Here is a 5,807-nt window from a genome sequence, read left to right on the forward strand (position 1 = left end):
TTCCAGTTTTTTAAAATTTTTATTTATTTGGTTGTGATGGGTCTCAGCTGCAACAGGCGGGCTTCTTAGTTGCAGCTACAGGTCTCCTTAGTTGTGGCATGTGAACTCTTAGTTGTGGCATGCATGTGGGATCTAGTTCCTGACCAGGGATCAAACCTGGCCCCCCTTTGTAGGGAGAGTTGAGTCTTATCCACTGCACCACCAGGGAAGTCCCTCCAGTTTTTCTTTTGTTATTAATTTCTAGTTTCACACCTTTGTGATCAAGAAATATGCTTGGTGTGATTTCAGTCTACTTAAATGTGCTAAGAGTTGTTTTGTGGCCCAAGGTATGATCTATTCTAGAAAATGTTCCATTGTGCTTGAAAATTATGTGTATTCTACTGTTATGGAATGGAATGTTCTGTAAATGTCTGTTAGGTCCATTTAGTCCATAGTATTATTCAAATCTGCTGTTTCCTTATTGTTATAGTTTGGACTATATACTTATTGTTGAAAGTGGGTTATTGAAGTCCCTGACTGTTATTGTATTGCTGTTTATTTCTCACTTTAGTTCTGTTAGTATTTGCTCTATATGTTTAGGTGCTTCAATGATGAGTGTATAAATATTTACAACTGTTGTATCAGTTGATTTATCCATATATCAATTTATCATGATCTTCTTTGTGTCTTTTGATAATTTTTAGCTTAAAGTCTATTTTGTCTTATAAAATATAGTTAGCACTGTTTTCATTAAGTTATCATTTGTTTGAAATATCTTTTTCCATCCCTCAGTTTAAATGTATATGTGTCCTTAAAGCAAATTGAAATCCCTTAGAGGCAGCGTATCACTATATTTGTTTTCAATCCATTCAGCCACTTCTGTGTCTTTTGATTGGAGAATTTAATTCATTTATATTTAAACTAATTATTAACAGATAAGGACTTACTATTGCCATTTTGTTAAGCATGACCTGACTACTTTGTTGATCCATTGATTCTTGCTTCCTATCTTACAGTGTTCTTTTGTGACATGTTGACTTTCTGTTGCAGTGTGCTTTGACTCCTTTAACATAAATTTTTATAACTATACAGTTTTTTTCTTCATGGTTAGCATGAATCTTACATAAAATACCTTACTTATAAATCCAGTCTTAAGTTGATAACAAGTTACCATTGAAAGCATTGTTAAACTTTACACTTTTATTTGTCCCCTCACATTTTGGGGTATTAATGTTACAATTTACCTATTTTTATATTGTTTATATCAATATAGTATATAAGTATTTATAATATATATAGATTACTATAGTGTATAAATATATACATATTTATATTTATATATACAAAAACAAATTATTATAGTTATGGTTATTATTTGTTTTTTAACTTTTAAACTAGAGTATTAATGAATTACACACCTCTACTACAATATCAAAGAACATGACTTTGACTCTATATTAATGCTTACCAGTGAGATTTACACTACCTTCGTTATGTTTATACATGTTAATTGGTGTCCTTTTACTTCTATTCAAAGAACTCCCTTAGCATTTCTTAAAAGGCGATTTATTGTGCTAAGGTTCCTCAGCTCCTCTTTGTTTAGGGAAGTCTTTATCTTTCCTTTATTTCTGAGGGACAGCTTTGTTGGATATAGTACTCTTGGTTGATAGTACTTTTCTTTCAATATTTTGAATATAGCATTCCATTCTTTCATGGCCTGAAAAGTTTCTGTTGAGAAATCAGCCTATAGTCTAATGAAGGTTAATTTGTGTATGTAATGTCACTTTTCTCTTGCTGTTTTGAAAACTCTCTCTTTGTATTTGACTTACAATTTAATTAAAATGTATTCCTCCCTTTTGGGGGAAGCACTTCATAAATATTGATGTCCACTTCTCTCCCCAGCTTTGGGAAGTTTCCAGCCATTATTGTCTTAAATATACTTTCTATCTTTTTCTCTTTCTCTTCTCCTTCTAGGATTTCCATAATGTATATATTGTTTCTTTTAATGGTGTCTCACAAGTCCCATAGGCTTTCTTCACTCTTTTTCTTTTTTTTTTTCTCTTTTTTTATTCCTCTGGCTGGACAATTTCAAATGATTACCTACTAGATCACTGATTCTTTTTTCATGCTAGTTAAGTCTTTTCTTCAAGTTTTCTACTGCATTCTTCAATTAATTCATTGTTTTCTTCAGGCGAAAGATGTTTGTTTGTTTTTATTTTATGGTTCCACTTCTTTGTTGAACTTCTTGTTTTGTTCATGTATTGTTTTCTTTATTTATTTAGTTGTCTATGTGTTTTTTGTTGTTCACAAAACTAAGATTACTCTAAATTCTTTGTTAAACAATTCATAGATCTCCATTTTTTAGGGTCAGTCATTGTTATATCTCACAAAACTTTTTCTATCTTTCTGCAGTAATAGATATCATATTCTCCTGTGTCTATTTTGACTGGAAAGTGGGCTGCTTATGTTAATACTAAAAACTGGTGCCAGATTCTGTGTTAGTGCTTCATAAACATTTACTCATTCAGTTTGACACTCAGCAACAGAGGAGTTTCTATAATTATCTACATGTTCAGGTAAAGAAACAAACTCAGTAAGTATCTTTCAGGTGCATAATGCATTGCAGAACTGGAATTTGAGCCAGTATGTCTGATTCCAAATCCTATTTCTAACCAAAACCATTATACAATGCAACCTCAGTTTAAAATTCTATATACCAAAAAAAGAGAACTTCAAATGTAGACAGAACTTTAAAAATTGTTTGTGGAATGACTACTACTATTCATGTCCTTTATCCTGCAAAGATTGCAATTAATACAAATATGTTGGCTAAAATTTTTAACTTCTATAGGTAAGATATGCTGTTTTATATTTTAATGCATTCTCTTTAACATTTAGTAGAGTGTCTCACTTTCTGTGACTATTCCTTTATAAGTAGAAAGTTAAACTTATTACTTTTAATAATTATATGACATAATAAACAGATCAATATAATTGGTTTCACCGAGGTTTATGGTGAAAAGAACTCTCAAAATTTTATGTCATTGGTTCTATTAACAAACATTTACTAAACTAGATTTTTCAGTAAAGCTCAATTCACAGCCTCACTGTTGCCAAACCAGGTAAATACCTTCTTTTTAAATTTTCCTAAAATTTAGGGTTAGTGAACTAATAGTCACTGTCATAACCTTGCTATGTTATAAAAATATTTATTCAATTGTTAATTATTCAAAGGATTAATAATTTTGCCCAATTTTTAAGAATGAAAAGAAAAGCCAGCTTCTTATGACATGAATATTATAGTGGAACAAAACTTCCAGGTATTTTCAGTTACTTCTATTATTTTCAAATATAGCACTATGTAGGTGCTGCTGCTCAATGTCTAACTTTTACTAAAAGAAGACCCCACTTTACCCTGTGTGGAAGGAAAATTTTTAAGATTACCCCCAATGACATTTTCTCCAATATGACCCCTGTGATTATGTTATATTATGGGAGAAAAGATAGTTATTTTTATGTGTACACTTGGTTGGCCCTCAATACCCAGATACTTGGTAAAACATTATCTTGATATTTCTGTGACACTGTTTCTGGATGAGATTTACATTTAAATCTGTGGACTTTGAGTGAAGCAGATTGTCTTCTGTATGAGTGGGCCTCATCAAATTAGTTGAAGGCTTGAATAGAATTAAAGTTTGACCTCCCTCAAGCAGAAGTTTTCCAACATATGGCCTTTAGACTTATACTGCAGAATTGTTCTTTTGGCTTCTTCAGCAGACTACTACTGGACTTGAATTGCATTCTTTCCTGAGTCCCCAGTCTGCTGGCCTCCTCCATCAAATTTCCTCTCACTCAGCCTCCACCATCATGTGAGACAATTTCTTAAAATAAGTCTCTTTCTATGTACATACACACATTTTTTGGGGTCTGTTTCCCAGGAGAACCCTGATTAGTACAATTTTGTAGATAAGCTGAAAATTACTCTGGCTTGGAAATCTTGGATACTACTATAATACAAGCAAGATGTGAACTCTCCTTGGGGACTAATCAAATTTCATCAGGAGTTACAGCAGTAGGTTGATGCTCTAAATACAGCACTTGCTATATTAGCAATCTAGTATGAGCCACAGTCATAATTGAGCCTCAGGTTCATTTCTGATGTGGGGCATCTTGATTAATGCCCCTACAAGTAATTCCAAGGCTTTCCATCATAATCTCGGATAGTTTCATCTTCAACTTCTTTTAGGACCAGTAAGCTGAACATAGTGAAAAATTAAAATTAAAATCATTCTGAAAGTAAGATGATGTGATTTAATTGTTAAAAGAATTCACAATGCAAAAGTCACACAAAATATGGTAAAACACTAATTTAATCACATAATGTCTGTGGAATATTGCTACATCAATCATGTTCTTCCATTTTTATTTTCCTTAGGAAAACATGACCCTTCAGTCTTTGCTTCTGCCTTTTTCTGGTAATCTCTGGTTTATGTGAATTCTTTGCTGAAGCAAATTGTTCTAAAAGCTATCCTTTCAATTATAAACAAAAAACTCTCTATTATTGAGAGTGCAACAATGTCAACTGCAAGAATCTTCCCAAAGAATGGGCCAACATGTAACAGAACTAGATATGTCTGATAATTTCATTACATACATAATGAATGAATCATTTCAAGGGCTGCAGAATCTTAGTAAAACAAATCAAAACAAAAATGTCAATCTATAACACCGGAATGAAAATAATTCTACATGATACAGATAAAAACAGCATGGTATTACAGATGGAGTATTCCTTAACCTAACCAGTAATACAAAAAACTACACTGGTTTGCCAGGGTCTTTGAGAAAACTTAGTCTAATTCAAAACGATATAATCTGTTGAACTAAAAACAATGCTTTGGGATTTATGAACTTGGAAAGTTTCTGTTTGGGGTGGAACTGCTATTTTGGCAATGTGTGTAAAGTGGAAGGTGAAACATTTGAAAAGCTTACAAATTTGATGACACTATTAATCTCTTTCAATACACTTTCTACATGCCATCAAACCTGCCAAACTCCTTAAGTGAATTTTGTCTTACCAAAAAAAGATCTAAAACATCAGTCAAGAAGACTTCGAAGGATTGAGAAATTGAAGAGTACTAGATTTACGTGGGAACTGTCCAGGTGTTTCAATGTACCATTTCCATGTTCCTTGTGAAGGAGGATCTTCAATTCATATACATCTTCGTGGCTTTCAAACCCTGGTCCATCTTTTTATGTTTAAACCCTGACCCAACTTCACTACTTAACACGTTGTTTTGGAAATTCCTACAACCTAGTTTGACAATAAGCCTCTTCTGAAAGTGTTGAATCTGGAATTCAACTTTTTTGTGGCAAGAAATAGCTCTGGGCCGTTTTTAATGAGACTACCTGCCTTAGAAACACTTAAATTATCTTTGAACTATATAAGGATGGAAATATATGAATATTTCAAAAAACTTCTCTTAGCTTTTGTCTCTCCAGGTTTTGCACTTAAGAGATTATGTGTTCTAGAAACTTGAAAAAGAGGATTTCCAGCCCCGAAAGGAGTTCCACAAATTAAGGATGATCAACTTGAGCCTTAATTTTATTAAGCAAATAGATTTGATCTTTTCCCAACATTTTCTTAACCTGAAAATTATTTACTTGCAAGAAAACAAAATACTACCCTTGGTAAATTATATCAGGCAAAAATATACGTCTCTTTTTTTCCAAAGTCATATTCTTAAACTACGCTCATTTTTAGCATGCTGAGTTTGACCCACATTGAAATTTTTATTATAAAACTCTCATTTATTTATTTATTTATT

The 5,807-nt window shown here is 32.3% G+C and overlaps 1 pseudogene across 1 annotated transcript; it reads left to right on the forward strand.

Annotated features, from left to right (window-relative positions):
* The first annotated feature begins 4,582 nt into the window (after positions 1 to 4,582).
* Positions 4,583 to 5,249, forward strand: LOC309653394 (toll-like receptor 8 pseudogene; annotated as a pseudogene). Its single transcript has one exon. The product of its transcript is annotated as a toll-like receptor 8 pseudogene (transcript).
* The last annotated feature ends 558 nt before the right edge of the window (positions 5,250 to 5,807 follow it).

Source organism: Balaenoptera physalus (assembly GCF_965194825.1).
Source record: "Balaenoptera physalus genome assembly, chromosome: Y".
In the NCBI taxonomy this organism is placed as follows: Eukaryota; Metazoa; Chordata; class Mammalia; order Artiodactyla; family Balaenopteridae; genus Balaenoptera; species Balaenoptera physalus.